Source organism: Pseudophryne corroboree, chromosome 7, assembly GCF_028390025.1.
Source record: "Pseudophryne corroboree isolate aPseCor3 chromosome 7, aPseCor3.hap2, whole genome shotgun sequence".
NCBI lineage: Eukaryota > Metazoa > Chordata > Amphibia > Anura > Myobatrachidae > Pseudophryne > Pseudophryne corroboree.
Genome location: NC_086450.1, coordinates 166,296,281 through 166,315,918, shown reverse-complemented (window position 1 = coordinate 166,315,918; position 19,638 = coordinate 166,296,281). Strand labels below are relative to the sequence as shown.

The window sequence follows — 19,638 nt, the reverse complement described above, 5'->3', positions numbered from 1 at the left end:
GCACAACTTCAAGACCGTGGGGACGTCCTAAAGTTCCCCGACGGGCGGGAGATCGCTAAGGAACGTGCAAAACAAGATGGCCACGTAGATCTTCAACGTACTGACTGCATCCAGAGAAGATGGTGTCCCAGAGTCCTCCTGTAAGGACGGTACCACAATCAACTGATTGATATGAAAAGCCGACACGACCTTGGGAAGAAAGGAAGCATGTGTTCTCAACTCAGCCCTATCAGGATGAAAAATCAAGTAGGGAGGCATACAAGACAAGGCACTTAATTCAGATACCTCCCGGGCTGAAGCTATGGCTAATAGAAGAACAGTCTTCCAAGTAAGATAGTTAATATCTGCGTTTTCCAAGGGTTTAAAACGGGGTGACTGCAGATAATCCAGCACCAGATTCAAGTCCCAAGGAGCTATAGGGGGTACAAACAGGTGTTGTACCCAAAGGACCTCTTGTAGGAAAGACTGGACATCCGGGTAGGAGCGCCAGGCGTCTCTGAAAGAAAAATCGATAAGGCAAATACCTGAACTTTCAGGGTTCCTAGACGAAGTCCGGAATCTAAAACCTGCCTGAAGAAAGAGCAAGAACCATGAGAGATGAAAGAATATGAAACCCTTTTCGGTCAGATGCGATGGTAATGGGCTGCGGTAACAGGTTTTCATGCACGCAACATCATGGGAATCACACATTCCGTAATCCTTTTGCGTTTTAGGATGTCTGCCTCACGAGCCATCCCGTTAAACGTAGCTGTGGTAAATCTGGATGCACGAAGGGCCCTTGTTGGAGCAGATCCGTTCGCAGAGGTAGAGGCTAAGGATCGTCCGCTAGCAGAAGGCGCAGGTCTGAAAACCAAGCTCTCAGAGGCCAATCTGGTGTCATCAAGATCACCATGATTGACTCCCATTTGATTTTCTGGAGAATTCGAGACAATAGAGGAAACGGTGGAAATACGTATACTAGGTCGTACAGCCAGAGCGTCCACAGCTTCCGCCTGAGGATCCCGTGTTCTGAAGATGTATCGAGGAAGCTGATGATTGAGAAGGGACACCATGAGATCCACCTCCGGACACCTCCAGCGCTGTGTCAGAGCCTCGAACCTCTGGGTGAAGTGCCCATTTTCCCAGATGTAGATCCTGACGGCTGAGGTAGTCTGCTTTCCAATGTTCTACTCCTGGAATGAATACTGAGAGGACAACAGCGTTGCGTTTGGCCCACTGGAGAGTGCATGTCACCTCTTGCATCGCTTGGCGACTGCGAGTTCCTCCCTGCTTGTTTACGTACGCTACAGCAGTCGCGTTGTCCGATTGAACCTTTACCGCCTTAGATCGAAGAACTTGGGACAGCTTTTACCAGCGCATTGTAAATCGCTCTCAGATCACACATTTATTGGCGACAGTGAGTCCTGTGAAGACCGATGGCCTTGAAGATGGAAGTCCAACACAACCGTGCCCCATCCCCTGAGGCTGGCAGCAGTCGTTAGGAGCGTCCATTCCCATATACCAAACTGACTGCCCGCAGTGAGATTGTGCAGTTGGAGCCACATGATTCAAAGAAGAGAGGAAAATGTCCAAAATGTGGTGCACAAAAGATACATAGTAGCTAAAATATAACTTTTATTAGTATTCCAAGTAAAAGATATGCGTAAAAAGCGAAAAATTAATTTAAAAGGGAAAGTGTAGAGGTGTCAAAAAGAATGAAAATGTGTATTAAAAAAATCGCTATATGTGAAAAGACTCCATGAGATATTTTTTCTGAAAAAATTCACGAAATAGAAGGAGAGCAAAAAATCTGTGCCCAATGTATTAATATAACGTAATGTAACATCCGATCTTGGGTACAGTGTGATCTCCAGTAAATATATCAATCAATATTAAATCTGTGGGACTTTATGGGTTCATTTTTCATATAATCTTGTTTCTTAAAATAGGCCCTAATGGGTAGAATTCCCAATGTCCTCAAAAAGTGTCATGCACCTCGAGCTCTAAGCCTCACAGTTAGACTAGTTGGCTGAACATATCTATTCTATGTGAAAAATACATTAATAGGTGCTAGCGCCCACTACCAAGCCTCTTGTGAACATATCCAAATACGTGCACAGATGATTGTTTAGATGTATTAATTGTGGACCAATCCACTTATAGGGCTCCAAAAATCCCTCCTATCTCACATAAGTGGTGATATGAGTAGAAAAATCTCCCATTCAAAGTGATGTTATATCTATCTTTGTACCACTGAGATGGGGAATAATAGGTAGCTCCCAAATCTCAGGTTAAACTAATACACTGAGGGAGAGAGGTGTTGGGATATAGTAACTGTATAAATACTCCTTGTAGATGAAGTTTCCTTATTTCAAAGGAGTGTACTATGCAAACCCCCTTAGGGCATAGTACACTCCTTTGAAATAAGGAAACTTCATCTACAAGGAGTATTTATACAGTTACTATATCCCAACACCTCTCTCCCTCAGTGTATTAGTTTAACCTGAGATTTGGGAGCTACCTATTATTCCCCATCTCAGTGGTACAAAGATAGATATAACATCACTTTGAATGGGAGATTTTTCTACTCATATCACCACTTATGTGAGATAGGAGGGATTTTTGGAGCCCTATAAGTGGATTGGTCCACAATTAATACATCTAAACAATCATCTGTGCACGTATTTGGATATGTTCACAAGAGGCTTGGTAGTGGGCGCTAGCACCTATTAATGTATTTTTCACATAGAATAGATATGTTCAGCCAACTAGTCTAACTGTGAGGCTTAGAGCTCGAGGTGCATGACACTTTTTGAGGACATTGGGAATTCTACCCATTAGGGCCTATTTTAAGAAACAAGATTATATGAAAAATGAACCCATAAAGTCCCACAGATTTAATATTGATTGATATATTTACTGGAGATCACACTGTACCCAAGATCGGATGTTACATTACGTTATATTAATACATTGGGCACAGATTTTTTGCTCTCCTTCTATTTCGTGAATTTTTTCAGAAAAAATATCTCATGGAGTCTTTTCACATATAGCGATTTTTTTAATACACATTTTCATTCTTTTTGACACCTCTACACTTTCCCTTTTAAATTAATTTTTCGCTTTTTACGCATATCTTTTACTTGGAATACTAATAAAAGTTATATTTTAGCTACTATGTATCTTTTGTGCACCACATTTTGGACATTTTCCTCTCTTCTTTGAATCATGTGACTATAGTCTTTGTGTCCGTGGTAGCACCCCCCATTTTTTGTGATGACTTTAGAGTGAAACCAAATTAATATATTTCTCTGGGGGCCTCTAACTTAAACAATACTTACCTATACTTTAGCCTGTGCGCCCTTATCTCTAGGCAGTTGGAGCCACGAAAGAAGCGAAAGTCGCATCTCTGCAGTCAGTCGAACTAACTGTTGAAGGTGTAGCTGCGACCCCGACCATTGATGTAACAGATCCAGCTGGAAAGGATGTGAATGAAAATGGACGAACTCCAGAGTTTCGAAAGCTGCTACCATTTTCCCAAGCAAACGAATGCACAAATGGACTGATACCAGCCTTGGTTTGCGGACAGCTTGGACCAGTTTCTGTATACCCATAGCTTTGTCTTGAGGCAGAAAAACTTTCTGGACGGTGTCGAGGATCACAGCGAGAAACCGGATCCGCTGTGACGGCTGAAGGTTGGATTTCCGAAAATTGATTATTCATCTGTGTTCCATTAACACATTGTATGTTAATAGTGCATGCTCCTGGAGAATGAGATCTGATTGAACTTTGAGGAGGAGGTCATCTAGGTATGTTATTATTGTGACTCCCAATGATCTGAGGTGAGCAATCATCACCGACATGACCTTGGTAAACACCTTGGGTGCTGTGGATAGACCACATGGTAAGGCTCTGAACTGAAAATGATCCTGTTGAATCATGAACCTGAGAAACGCTTGGTGTGGTTCCCATATTGAAATGTGGAGGTACGCATCCTTGATGTCCAGAGATATCATAAATTCCTTGGGTTCCAGGCTCGAGATCACAGAGTTGAGCTACTCCATCTTGAACCGGTTATAAGACAGAAACGGATTTAACTATCTCAGATTCATAACTGGTCGTACAGTACAGTCTGGTTTTGGTACTACGAAAAGATTGGAATAGTAAGCAGTGGAACCTGCATTAAAACATCCGATTCTACCAAGGACAGTATTGCACCTTGAAGGGCCAAACGTTTGTCAAGAAGAAGTGGAAGACTTGTTGTCAAATATTTATTTGGCGGCACAACTTCGAAAATTAACTTGTACGCTTGGGAGAGGATATTGCGAATCCACGCATTGTCTGATATCTTGAACCAGGCATCTTGAAAGTTTCGAAGCCACGCTCCCACCATACTTGGGCCCCGGTGGGAGGGGAGACCGTCTTGCGATGGTCTTTTCTGCAGAATTTGGGTCTTAACGTCGAGCAGCGACTAGTTATAGCCGCGACCTATACCCTGCAAGTGTGTAGCTCTTTCGCATCCTCTAAAAGGCTGAGTGGAACGTAAGGAAAATAGGATTTTGGTACTTACCAGGTAAATCCTTCTCTTTGAATCCATAGGGGGCACTAGAGTACTCTTGGGATATGGACGGCTTTAGCAGAACAAAAGGCACTGAATATTTAAATTTAGTAACTCTCCTCCCCTCCATATTCCCAGAGTACCTCAGTGTTTTTTACTGAGCCGAACAGGAGCGATAGAGAGGTTGACAATGGAGAATTACATACAACATAACGGACAACAATAAAGTTGACACATAACGTTACTGACAACTAAACAGTTGACACCATAACCGATAGAACTTGAAAATGTGAACCAGTCGGTGAGAATGTGTTACCATAAGATCCCCTGAACTTGCCACAAACCAGGTAAAACTGCTCTGGGTGGGCGTCCAGTGCCCCCTATGGATTCAAAGAAAAGGATTTACCTGGTAAGTACCAAAATCCTATTTTCTTTTTCATCCACTAGGGGTCACTGGAGTACTCTTGGGACGTACCAAAGCTTCCCCCGTGGGCGGGAGAGCTGTTCGGCACCTGTAACACTAGGCGGCCAAAGCTAGATGCTGATGCCGCAAACGTATCTAACTTGTAAAAGTGCACAAACGTGTGCACTGATGACCATGTAGCCGCACGGCAGAGCTGCGTCGTAGAAGCCCCACGACCAGCTGCCCATGAAGTTCCCACAGAACGTGTGGAATGAGCTGTTAATGATGTAGGCAGCTGTAACCTAGCATGAAGGTAAGATTGACGTATAGTCAGTTTAATCCATCTGGATAAGGTCTGTTTAGAAGCTGGTCAACCCATCTTTGCAGCATCATAGAGAACAAACAAAGTATCCGTCTTACGAACTGTAGACGTTCGAGATACATAAACGCGTAGTGTGCGTACCACCTCCAAAGTTCCAGAATCTTCTGTTAACACAGGAACTACTATTGGTTGATTGATGTGAAAAGATGACACTACCTTTGGCAAGAAAGCGGGATTCATCCGAAGTTCCGCTCTGTCATCATGAAACACCAAATACGGTGGCTTGCATGACAAGGCACCCAAATCTGAAACACGCCTTGCCGAAGCTAAGGCTAGTAGAAAAATTGTTTTCCAAGTGAGAAACTTAATATCCACTTGTTGTAAGGGTTCAAAATATGAAGACTGTAAGAAATCTAAAACCAGATTCAAGTCCCATGGCACTGTAGGTGGAATGAATGGAGTCTGTACTCTGAGGACACCTTGCAGAAAGGTGTGTACAGACGGCAATAGAGCCAGTCGTCTTTGAAAGTAAATTGACAAAGCAGATACCTGCACCTTTAGTGTAGATAAACGCAGTCCTCCATCGAACCCCGTCTGTAGAAATAACAGAAGACGGGATAACTTGAAAGATGATGTCGGAAACTTCCGAGCTTCACACCAACCTATATAGGCACGCCAAATTCTGTAATAATGAGCTGCCGTAACTGGCTTCCTAGCACGTAACATGGTTGGTATAACTGAGTCTGGAATGCCCTCTCTTCTTAAGAGGGCGGTCTCAACAGCCACCCCGTCAAACGCAGCCGCGCTAAATCGGGGTAAAGGAGCGGACCCTGCTGTAACAGGTCCGGACGTAGCGGGAGCGGCCAAGGATCGTCTGCGAGTAGTCCGCGGAGATCCGAGAACTAAGCTCTCCAAGGCCAATGAGGCGCCACTAGTATGACTGTGGCGGACTCTCTATTGATCCGTTTTAGCAACAGAAGGAGCAGCGGAAACGGTGGAAACAGATAAACAAGGCTGTACGGCCACACGATTGTGAGAGCATCCACCGCCACTGCCTTTGGATCTCGCATTCTGGACACATACTGGGGCGTTTGGCGATTGTGGCGCGATGCCATCAGATCCACTTGTGGGTAACCCCACCTTTGGACCAACATGTAAAACACTTCTGGATTTAAGGCCCATTCTCCAGGATGAAATTCCTGGCGGCTGAGATAATCTGACTCCCAGTTGTCCACTCCCGGAATTACCACTGCCGACAATATCACATGGTAATGCTCGGCCCAATTGAGGTTTCGAGCTACTTCCCGCATGGCCATGCGGCTTCTCGTTCCTCCTTGTTTGTTGATGTACGCGACCGCCGTCACGTTGTCTGACTGCACCTGGACAATTTGAGACCGAAGCATGTGCACTGCTTGTCGTAGTGCATTGTAATTTGCTGGAGTTCCAGGACATTTATCGACAGCAATCTTTCGTGATCCGCCCAGAGACCCTGGAGCTGACAATTTTGAACTACAGCTCCCCAACCTCTGAGACTCGCGTCCGTGGTTACAATTATCCAATTCCAGGCGCCGAACCGTTTCCCTGCGGTTAGATTGTGTACTTTGAGCCACCAGAGTAGAGATACTCTGGCCCGTGGAGACAACCTCACCCTCTGGTGAATCTGCAGACGCGAGCCCGACCACTGTGCGAGCACATCCAGTTGAAAAGGACGTGAGTGAAATCTTCCGAACTGAAGCGCTTCGAAAGCCGCCACCATTGTGCCTAACAGGCGAATGCACAAATGTACCGTGCGTGGTTTGAGCACTAATTGTACCAGATGACGAATAATCTGTACTTTCTGTTCTGGTAGGTAAATTCTTTGATCTACCGTATCGAGAATCATACCGAGGAATTGAAGTCGTTGGTACGGAATCAGATGTGATTTCTTGAAGTTGACAATCCAACCGTGCTGAACTAGTACATTGTACGTGAGCAACGCATGTTGGAGGAGCATCTGTTGAGACGGAGCTTTGATGAGCAGATCGTCTAAATAAGGAACTATTATCACTCCCAGGGATCACAGACATTACTTTGGTGAATACCCGAGGCGCTGACGAGAGGCCAAACGGTAGAGCCTGAAACTGGTAATGGTTCTGCCGTATCGCAAAACGCAAGAACCTCTGATGAGGTGGCCAAATCGGAATGTGTAAGTACGCATCCTTGAGATCTAGCGCAATCATGAATTCCTGCGGCTCTAAACCTGCAATTACTGACCGCAGAGATTCCATCTTGAATCTGTAGTAAGTGACGTACTGATTGAGGCCCTTTAAGTTCAATATTGGCCTGACCGAGCCATCCGGCTTTGGTATCACAAACAGACTGGAATAATAACCCTGACCTTGTTGGTGTACCGGGACCGGAATCAAAACTGCTGAATCCAGCAGAGACTGAATTGCAATTTGCAGAACCGCCCTCTTGTCGTCCGACACAGGCAGTCCTTTCTTGAAAAACCGCAGTGGCTGGAGAGAGTCGAACTCTATCTTGTACCCTTTTAACATTAAATTGCGGATCCACCCATCTGTGGATGTCTGGAACCACGCCAAATGGAACGTCTGAAGGCGTGCCCCCACAACTGGAGATCCGAGATGGGCTGGGAGCCCATCATGCCACTGGCTTGTCGGTGACCTTAGCATTCTGACGACTGGGGTTGTACCAGGCGTGGCTGTTCCTCTACCACGGCCTCGAAAGGTCTGAGGACTAAAGGATTTGAACGCCGGGCCAGAGTATTTCCGTCTAGGTACCGTTGGAGGCAATGGTAGGAAAACAGACTTCCCTCCCGTGGTCTCAGAAATCCATTTGTCCAATTCAGGACCAAACAACTTCTCGCCCCCGTAAGGTGACGCCTCTATACCTCTCTTAACCTCTGCTCCGCTTGCCAAGATCGCAGCCAGAGTGCTCGTCGTGCCGTAACAAGCGATGATGAAAGGCGTGAAGTGAGCTGACAGACGTCAGTAGAAGCTGTACATAGATACTCAGCAGCTTCACAGATTTGATCAGCGAGAAGTATAAGGTGATCGTCATGTAGACCAGACTTGAGTTCTGTTATCCATACAATTAGCGCCTTAGTTACCCAAATGCCAACCAACCCAGGTCTAAGCAACACTCCTGCTGCTATATACATGAACTTTAGCATAGCTTCTATTTTCCGGTCTGAAGGGTCTTTAAGCGTAGTAGCAGTTGGTACTGGTATGGTTAATTTCTTTGTAAGTTTTGACACAGACGAATCCACTATTGGCGGATTCTCCCATGTAGATGTCACAGACTCTGGAAACGAGTAACTAGACTTAAATCTGCGAGGTATAGAAAACCGTTTATCCGTATTCTTCCGTGTTTCCACTAACATCTTATTAAGAGATTACGAAAAAGGAAAACACATCTGAGATCTCTGTCGTTTAGTAAATACGACTTCATCATTTGTCAGAGGCTCCTCAGTTTCTGTAAACTTCAGAGACTGACTCACCGCTCTGATGAGATTATCAATGCCTGGGCTGTCAAAATCTTCACTGTCTGACTGCTGGTCTACTTCGCCCTCCTCACCCTCATCTTGCGCAGTGAGGTCTCGCATAGAATCGTCAGAATGCAACATAGCAGAAACTGGTAAATCATAAGACAAATTAAATGTATCCCTTCTACCCAAAATGGACTTGGACCTTTGGCAAGGCTGAGTTCTGGCGGTCTCACCCGAGACTCAGATCTTGCCGCTTCCCGCTCTTGTCGAGCAGCGGCCAATTCTGATTGCAATCCAGCAATGACATCTGTTAGCATCTCCCATGGAGGGTCCGGGGATGAAACCGGCTTTGAAACCGGAGCGGAAATTGTATTCGTAACAGAATTCACAAAACATACTGTACATGTGGTAGATCCATCCGGTAATACAATCTTACAGACCTTGCAGTGAAACTGCTTTTTAGATTTTGCTGGTGCCTTACTCATTATGCAGACAGACAATACAATATACCACTTGCACGACTCAGTAAAATTGTACTAAGGTGTATGTAATATATATATATGGCCGCAGTGCAGTGCACGTGGCCAGTACTATATGAAATATGATCCAAAATTACCACTAACACCCCTGCGCCATCCGGTGGAGTAGAGATGTAGGACAGGAACGTTCTGGAATCCCAAACAGGAAGAACAGGAATCATGGTTAAAATGTCCATGTCATGCTTACACTAATAATCACAGTGCAGGTTATAAATTGTGTAATATAACCTGGAAACATGCTGTTTAAAACAAATCCTGTTGATAAAGGCTTAATAGCCTATACAATTCTTACAACCCATGCAGCCTTTTCTGCTGCCGATATGGGTATTATACACTTCTCCTCCCCCCCCCCCCCCGTGCAGCTGCGCTGCATGTGAAGACTCCCCCCACCCCCCCGTGCTCCGTGTACCGTTGTATATTCCAGCTGGGAGCGGGTACACTGAGACAGGGAGCCGGGGCGCGAGTAGAGGGAGTCGGGGAGCGGGTACAGGGAGCCGGGGAGCGCGCTCTATAGAGCCGTGGAGCGGCGGCTATGGAGCGACGGAAGTGCGGCCGGCGTACGGCGCTCTGGCAGCCGATCTAACCAGCGGCGGTGCACCGTTAGCGGCGCACATAAAGGAAAGGGTTCCCAACACAGCGGGGCGGCAGCGTGAGCTGACCACCCCGTCCTCCCAACATACCTGGACGCCTGTGGTGAGGGGCTATGACGGGGCTTCTTCTGCAAGCTCCGTCCAGCCTTTCCTGCAGGTTGTCTGAACTTGGCTGTGAGGGTGCTCTGTAGTGAGGACCGACACGCCAGCAGCTGCTTGTAGCAGCTTCCACTATCCCGGACCCACGCCTTTTGGAAGGGGGGAAGGGATGTGTATAAAGTTTAGTAAAAAGAAAAAGAAAATATTCAAAATAAGTGTGGGAGGTCCACACAACACATGTTACTGCTGTGAGCACAGAAAATAAGATTTTACTCACCGGTAAATCTATTTCTCGTAGTCCGTAGTGGATGCTGGGACTCCGTAAGGACCATTGGGAATAGCGGCTCCGCAGGAGACTGGGCACAACTAAAGAAAGCTTTAGGACTACCTGGTGTGCACTGGCTCCTCCCACTATGACCCTCCTCCAGACCTCAGTTAGGATACTGTTTCCCTGGAAGAGCTGACACAATAAGGGAGGATTTTGAATCCCGGGTAAGACTCATACCAGCCACACCAATCACACCGTATAACTCGTGATACTATACCCAGTTAACAGTATGAAACAGAACTGAGCCTCTCGACAGATGGCTCAACAATAACCCTTTAGTTAACAATAACTATATACAAGTATTGCAGACAATCCGCACTTGGGATGGGCGCCCAGCATCCACTACGGACTACGAGAAATAGATTTACCGGTGAGTAAAATCTTATTTTCTCTGACGTCCTAAGTGGATGCTGGGACTCCGTAAGGACCATGGGGATTATACCAAAGCTCCCAAACGGGCGGGAGAGTGCGGATGACTCTGCAGCACCGAATGAGAGAACTCAAGGTCCTCCTCAGCCAGGGTATCAAATTTGTAGAATTTTGCAAAAGTGTTAGACCCTGACCAAGTAGCAGCTCGGCAAAGTTGTAAAGCCGAGACCCCTCGGGCAGCCGGCCAAGAAGAGCCCACCTTCCTGGTGGAATGGGCTTTCACAGATTTAGGATGCGGCAGTCCAGCCGTAGAATGCGCAAGCTGAATTGTGCTACAGATCCAGCGAGCAATAGTCTGCTTCGAAGCAGGAGCACCCATCTTGTTGGGTGCATACAGGATCAATAGCGAGTCAGTTTTCCTGACTCCAGCCGTCCTGGAAACATATATTTTCAAGGCCCTGACTACGTCCAGTAACTTGGAATCCTCCAAGTCCCTAGTAGCCGCAGGCACCACAATAGGTTGGTTCACATGAAAAGCTGATACCACCTTAGGGAGAAACTGGGGACGAGTCCTCAATTCTGCCCTATCCATATGGAAGATCAGATAAGGGCTTTTACAATACAAAGCCGCCAATTCTGACACCCGCCTGGCCGAAGCCAAGGCCAATAGCATAACCACTTTCCACGTGAGATATTTTAAATCCACGGTTTTGAGTGGTTCAAACCAATGTGACTTTAGGAACTCCAACACCACGTTGAGATCCCAAGATGCCACTGGAGGCACAAAAGGGGGCTGAGTATGCAGCACTCCCTTAACAAATGTTTGAACTTCAGGCAGTGAAGCCAGTTCTTTCTGGAAGAAAATCGACAGAGCCGAAATCTGTACCTTAATGGAACCCAATTTTAGGCCCATAGTCACCCCTGACTGTAGGAAGTGCAGAAAACGGGCTAGCTGAAATTTCTCCATTGGGGCCTTCCTGGCCTCACACCACGTCACATATTTCCGCCATATGCGGTGATAATGGTTCGCGGTCACTTCTTTCCTAGCTTTAATCAGCGTAGGGATGACTTCCTCCGGAATGCCCTTTTCCTTTAGGATCCGGCGTTCAACCGCCATGCCGTCAAACGCAACCGCGGTAAGTCTTGGAACAGACAGGGCCCCTGCATCAGCAGGTCCTGTCTGAGCGGCAGAGGCCATGGGTCCTCTGAGATCATTTCTTGAAGTTCCGGGTACCAAGCTCCAATCCGGAACAATGAGTATAGTTCTTACTCCTCTTTTTCTTATTATCCTCAGTACCTTGGGTATGAGAGGAAGAGGAGGGAACACATAAACCGACTGGTACACCCACGGTGTCACTAGAGCGTCCACAGCTATTGCTTGAGGGTCTCTTGACCTGGCGCAATATCTTTCTAGCTTCTTGTTGAGGCGGGACGCCATCATGTCGACCTGTGGCCGTTCCCAACGGTTTACTATCAGCTGGAAAACTTCTGGATGAAGTCCCCACTCTCCCGGGTGGAGGTCGTGCCTGCTGAGGAAGTCTGCTTCCCAGTTGTCCACTCCCGGAATGAATACTGCTGACAGTGCTAGCACGTGATTCTCCGCCCATCGGAGAATCCTTGTGGCTTCTGCCATTGCCATCCTGCTTCTTGTGCCGCCCTGACGGTTCACGTGGGCGACTGCCGTGATGTTGTCTGACTGGATCAGCACCGGCTGGTTTTGAAGCAGGGGTCTTGCCTGACTTAGGGCATTGTAAATGGCCCTCAGTTCCAGAATATTTATGTGCAGGGAAGTTTCCTGGCTTGACCATAGTCCTTGGAAGTTTCTTCCCTGTGTGACTGCCCCCCAGCCTCGAAGGCTGGCATCCGTGGTCACCAGGACCCAGTCCTGTATGCCGAATCTGCGGCCCTCTTGAAGATGAGCAGCCACCACAGCAGAGACACCCTGGTCCTTGGAGACAGGGTTATCAGCCGATGCATCTGAAGATGCGATCCGGACCACTTGTCCAACAGGTCCCACTGAAAAGTTCTTGCATGGAACCTGCCGAATGGGATTGCTTCGTAGGAAGCTACCATTTTTCCCAGGACTCGCGTGCAATGATGCACCGATACCTGTTTTGGTTTTAGGAGGCCTCTGACTAGAGATGACAGCTCCTTGGCTTTCTCCTCCGGGAGAAACACTTTTTTCTGGTCTGTGTCCAGAACCATCCCTAGGAACAGTAGACGTGTCGTAGGGATCAGCTGCGATTTTGGAATATTCAGAATCCAACCGTGCTGTTGTAGCACCTCCTGAGATAGTGCTACCCCGACCACCAACTGCTCCCTTGATCTCGCCTTTATCAGGAGATCGTCCAAGTACGGGATAATTAAAACTCCCTTTTTTCGAAGGAGTATCATCATTTCGGCCATTACCTTGGTAAAAACCCTCGGTGCCGTGGACAGGCCGAACGGCAATGTCTGGAATTGATAATGACAATCCTGTACCACAAATCTGAGGTACTCCTGGTGAGGATGGTAAATAGGGACATGCAGGTAAGCATCCTTGATGTCCAGTGATACCATGTAATCCCCCTCGTCCAGGCTTGCAATAACCGCCCTGAGCGATTCCATCTTGAACTTGAATTTTTTTATGTATGTGTTCAAGGATTTCAAATTTAAAATGGGTCTCACCGAACCGTCCGGTTTCGGTACCACAAACATTGTGGAATAGTAACCCCGTCCTTGTTGGAGGAGGGGCACCTTGACTATCACCTGCTGGGAATACAGCTTGTGAATTGCCTCTAGCACAGCCTCCCTGCCTGAGGGAGTTGTTGGCAAGGCAGACTTGAGGAAACGGTGTGGGGGGGGGGGGGGCGTCTCGAATTCCAGCTTGTACCCCTAAGATACCACCTGAAGGATCCAGGGATCTACTCATGAGCGAGCCCACTGATTGCTGAAGTTTTTGAGACGGGCCCCCACCGTACCTGGCTCCGCCTGTTGAGCCCCAGCGTCATGCGGCGGACTTGGAGGAAGCGGGGGAGGACTTTTGCTCCTGGGAACTGGCTGTATGCTGCAGCTTTTTCCCCCTACCTCTGCCTCTGGGCAGAAAGGACGCGCCTTTTCCCCGCTTGCCCTTTTGGGGACGAAAGGACTGTACCGGATAATACGGTGCTTTCTTTGGTTGTGAGGGGACATGTGGTAAAAATGTTGACTTCCCAGCTGTTGCTGTGGAAACTAGGTCTGAGAGACCATCCCCGAACAACTCCTCACCCTTATAAGGCAAAACTTCCATGTGCCTTTTAGAATCTGCATCACCTGTCCACTGCCGAGTCCATAACCCTCTCCTGGCAGAAATGGACAGTGCACTTATTTTAGATGCCAGCCGGCAAATATCCCTCTGTGCATCTCTCATGTATAAGACTGCGTCTTTAATATGCTCTATGGTTAGCTATATAGTGTCCCTGTCTAGAGTATCAATATTTTCTGACAGGGAATCTGACCACGCAGCTGCAGCACTGCACATCCATGCTGAAGCAATAGCTGGTCTCAGTATAATACCCGTGTGTGTATATACAGACTTCAGGATAGCCTCCTGCTTTCTATCAGCAGGTTCCTTTAGGGCGGCCGTATCCGGAGACGGTAGTGCCACCTTCTTTGATAAGCGTGTAAGCGCTTTATCCACCCTAGGGGGTGTTTCCCAACGTGACCTATCCTCTGGCGGGAAAGGGTACGTCATTAGTAACCTTTTAGAGATTACCAGTTTCTTATCGGGGGAAGCCCACGCTACTTCACACACTTCATTTAACTCCTCAGATGGGGGAAAAACCACTGGTAGCTTTTTCTCCCCAAACATAATACCCTTTTTTGTGGTACCCTGGGTAACATCAGAAATGTGCAACACATTTTTCATTGCCTCAATCATGTAACGAGTGGCCCTATTGGACATTACATTTGTCTCATCATCGTCGACACTGGTATCAGTATCCGTGTCGACATCTGTGTCTGCCATCTGAGGTAGCGGGCGTTTTAGAGCCCCTGATGGCCTTTGAGACGCCTGGGCAGGCACGAGCTGAGAAGCCGGCTGTCCCATATTTGTGTCGTCAAATTTTTTATGTAAGGAGTTGACACTTTCACGTAATTCCTTCCACAAGTCCATCCACTCAGGTGTCTGCCCCGCAGGGGGTGACCACATTTATCGGCATCTGCTCCGCCTCCACATAAGCCTCCTCATCAAACATGTCGACACAGCCGTACCGACACACCGCACACACACAGGGAATGCTCTGACTGAGGACAGGACCCCACAAAGCCCTTTGGGGAGAAAGAGAGAGAGTATGCAAGCACACACCAGAGCGCTATATAACACAGGGTGTTTTTTTCCCCTTATAGCTGCTTATATTATGTATACTGCGCCTAAATTTAGTGCCCCCCCCTCTCTTTTTTACCCTTTTGTAGCTTGACACAGCAGGGGAGAGCCAGGGAGCGTCCTTCCAGCGGAGCTGTGAGGGAAAAATGGCGCCAGTGTGCTGAGAGAGATAGCCCCGCCCCTTTTTCGGCGGACTTCTCCCGCTTTTTCTGGAATTCTGGCAGGGGTATTTTTACACCTATATAGCCTTCCTGACTATATATGGTGTAGATTTGCCAGCCAAGGTGTATTATATTGCCCTCAGGGCGCACCCCCCCCCCCCCTTCCCCCAGCGCCCTGCACCCATCAGTGACCGGAGTGTGAGGTGTGCATGAGGAGCAATGGCGCACAGCTGCAGTGCTGTGCACTACCTTGTTGAAGACAGAAGTCTTCTGCCGCCGATTTTCCGGAACACTTCTTGCTTCTGGCTCTGTAAGGGGGCCGGCGGCGCGGCTCCGGGACCGAACGATCGAGGTCGGGCCCTGTGTTCGATCTCTCTGGAGCTAATGGTGTCCAGTAGCCTAAGAAGCCCAAGCTATCTCCAGTCAGGTAGGTTCGCTTCTTCTCCCCTTAGTCCCTCGCTGCAGTGAGTCTGTTGCCAGCAGATCTCACTGTAAAATAAAAAACCTAAATATACTTTCTTTCTAGAAGCTCAGGAGAGCCCCTAGTGTGCATCCAGCTCAGCCGGGCACAAGATTCTAACTGAGGTCTGGAGGAGGGTCATAGTGGGAGGAGCCAGTGCACACCAGGTAATCCTAAAGCTTTCTTTGGTTGTGCCCAGTCTCCTGCGGAGCCACTATTCCCCATGGTCCTTACGGAGTCCCAGCATCCACTTAGGACGTCAGAGAAAAAACACTGAGGTACTCTGGGAATATGGAGGGGAGGAGAGTTACCAAATTTAAATATTCAGTGCCTTTTGTTCTGCTAAAGCCGTCCATATCCCAAGAGTACTCCAGTGACCCCTAGTGGATGAAAGATGGTGGCGGAAGGGTTGGTAAAAAGGTAGATTTACCACCCATATCCTGAGAAATTAACGAGTCTACTTTTCCAAAATGAGAGTCACCTGTAACCGTAAGGGCTTCCGCCGCTCTTTTTGACTCAGTGTCCACTTGCCATGACCTAAGCCAAAGAATTCTTATGCTGCAATAGTTGCTGCTGAGATACTCGCGTTAACTTGTCCGATATCTCTAGCTGCTTCTCCTAGATATATAGCAGATTCCTTAGTATGTTCCACTAAGATCAATACTTCTTCTAATGGAACTCCCTCTTGTAAGTCCTTTATCAATTTAGTGGCCCAATGCTCCACTGCCTTGTTCACCCAGGAACTTACCAAGGTTGGTCTAAGTGAGACATCCGTGGCTGAATTCATGGACTTCAATATGGTGTCAAGCTTCCGGTCAGACTAGTCTTTCAATGAAGTTGCTCCCAGAACTAGTATCTTTTTGAACAACCTGGATAGAGAGGAGTCCACTCGAGGTAACATCTCTCATTTATCCATCAAACATTTAGGCATCTGAAACGGTTTGTCCGGGTGTTTCAGATTATCCAGTTTCTTGGAAAAGGGTAAGTGACAGATGAACACTGCTTTCTACCAAATAAAGCAGCATATGGTGAATTCAAACTTATCTTATAGCTAAAATAAGAGGTTCAACTCCTTGAGAAGGTTCCTGTGGAACTTCTTCGTCTGGGTCAGTAATTTTGCCCAACTCACGATTGTCCTCTTCAGCTTCGTTCTGAGAGAGAAAACCTGCCACCCAGGGTGGTTCTGTAGCACTAGAAAGTACATAATTTTGAGGAATCTCCTTAACTGTCTTTCGTAAAGCAGACACCTCATTATGTAATTGTGAGATAGTTCCCATGAGCGCTACAGCCCAGGGGGGAAAATTTGTGTCTTGGGACGGATTAACTAACGTAACCTCTGAAGCACGTCGTGCTTCACACAGGGAGGAATCATCTGTGTGATTTTTTTTTTACACTTAGCACAGATAAATAGTTTTTGTGATGCCTTATTAGCTGGTCCTTTGTCGCCCATTGTGACGTACAGAGTGGAGACACGTATAATTCACACCAGCACTCTCAATAATACAGAGAGAGAGATAGAGATAGTGTCAGAAGGATAGAGGGAGGTATAATATTTGTACTACACCCCTACTCTAACACCATCTGCCATCAGCCTGTATTTTATGTGCAGGCTTTCAGGTTTCTGGCAGTCTGAAGGAATGTGCACCTGTCTCTGCTAACATTGCGGCTATGAACGCAGCTTGAGGATCCCTTGATCTTGCTCCGAAGACCAGAACCTTGTGATTGTGTTGAGTCGCCATCAGGTCTACATCTGGTAGGCCCCACTTGTCCACTAGGAGTTAAAAGACTTCCGGATGAAGACTCCACTCTCTGGCGTGTACGTCCTGTCGGCTGAGGAAGTTCGCTTCCCAGTTGAGGATTCCTGGAATGAACACTGCCGATATGGCCGGTAGATAGCGTTCCGCCCATTGAAGGATATTTGACACTTCCATCATTGTCATGCGGCTTCGAGTGCCGCCTTGATGATTTATGTATGCCACCGTGGTGGTGTTGTCTGACTGTACTTGAACAGGCCTGTTCTGTATCCGGAGGCAGGGCAAGTTTCAGCGCCCTGAACACTGCCCGCAATTCCAGAATATTTATCGGGAGGAGAAATTCCTCTCTGGTCCACCGACCTTGAAGAGTGTTGCTCCAACACAGCGCCCCAACCCCGCAGACTGGCACCCGTCGTTAGCAGGACCCAGTTGGAGATCCAGAAGGGATGACCACTGCTCAATTGTTGGTCCTGTGCCACCAGGTCAGCGACAGATGGACCTCCGGAGTCAGGGAGATAATTTGAGACCTGATCCGATGAGGCAGGCCGTCCCACTTGGAAAGTATTAACCTCTGTAGAGGGCGGGAATGAAATTGAGTGTACTCTACCATGTCGAAAGCAGACACCATGAAGCCTAGTACTTGCATTGCCGAGTATATCGACACTCTTGGACGAGAGAGGAAGCATCTGATTCTGTCCTGAAGTTTCAGGACCTTCTCGGGAGACAAGAACAAATGTTGGTTGTGTGTGTCCAGTAACGCACCCAGGTGCACCATACTCTGAGCAGGGACCAGTGAGGATTTCTTCCAGTTGATGAGTCACCGGTGGGCTTGTAGGAATTGGACCATCAGTTCCAGATGACGGAGAAGAACCTCTGGGGAGTTCGCCAGGATCAACAAGTCGTCCAGATACGGCAGGATCCTGATACCCTGACGGCGGAGAAGGGCCGTCATGACCTTGGTGAAGCTACGAGGAGCCGTGGTCTGTCCGAAAGGTAAGGCTTGGAATTGATAATGTAGATTGCCAATAGCAAACCGCAGATATTGCTGATGCGACATGGCAATAGGTATGTGTAGGTAAGCATGCTGTATGTCCAGGGATACCATATAATCCTTGGGTTCCAAAGGCAGTACAATAGAGCGCAGGGTTTTCATACGGATTTTGGATACCCTGACAAATTTGGTCAAGATTTGAGGTTGAGTATAGGCAGGGAGGATTCATTCGACTTCGGAACCAAAAACAGCGTTGAATAGAATCCCCTGCCTCTCTGAGACAGAGGCACCGGCACAATCACTCCAGTATCCAGGAGGGATTGTACAACCAAATGTAGAGTTTGTGCTTTTAACGGATCCGAAGGGATAACCATCAAGCAAAACTGGTGAGTGGGATGTCGCCTGAAGAAGATCGCGTATCCGTGAGAGACTACTTCCTGCACCCAGGCATCCGGAGTGGTCTTTAACCACACCTGGGCGAACTGCAGAAGTCAGCTTCCCACCCTGGGGTCCCCCAAGGGGAGGCCTGCCCAGTCATGCAGCAGGCTTGTCTGGTATGGAAACAGGCTGACAGGCAGCCCAAGAACGTTTAGGTTTGGGCTTAGAGGATTTGGAAGTGTGAGACTGTCTCGGGAACGGCTAACCCTCTGCTTTACCTGGAGGGCGAAAGGAACGAAAAGTAGTACTCTTAGCCGTCGGAGCCGAAGGAGTAATATTTGGGGAAAAAGCAGTCTTTGCCAAAGCCAAGTCGGTCACAATCTTGTTCAGATCCTCCCCAAATAGTATATCTCCCTTAAAAGGTCTTCTTAGAGTCCAGGTCCACCGACCAGGACCGTAACCACAGAATTCAGCAAGCTAGGATAGACGTAGTAGATGCCTTAGCAGCCATAACGCCTGCATCAGAGGCCTCCTCCTGAATATAATGGGAGGCTGTGGTAATATATGACTGATATTGTCTGGCAGTGTCAGAAAGGTAGCTCTTCCTCAATAGCTTGAACCCATGCTTCAATGCCTTTTGCATCCCAAGAGGCTGCCATAGTGGGTCTATGTACAGCACCTGTAAGGGTGTAAATAGATTTCAAGCAAACTTCCACACATTTATCCGCTGGTTCCTTCAGAGAGGTGAAGGTGGTGACAGGGAGAGTAGATGACACCACAAGACAGGTTACATGCGAGTCCACTGGTGGCAGGGTTTCCCACTTGTTACTTAACTACGCAGAAATAGGATAATGAGCTAGCATCTTTTTAGACAGGGA

The 19,638-nt window shown here is 47.6% G+C and overlaps 1 protein-coding gene across 1 annotated transcript in view; it reads right to left on the bottom strand.

Annotated features, from left to right (window-relative positions):
- The window catches only part of EPC2 (enhancer of polycomb homolog 2), a 257,740-nt gene that overhangs the window by 74,919 nt on the left and 163,183 nt on the right, over nucleotides 1-19,638 (bottom strand). The gene's annotated exons all lie outside the window — the stretch shown is intronic.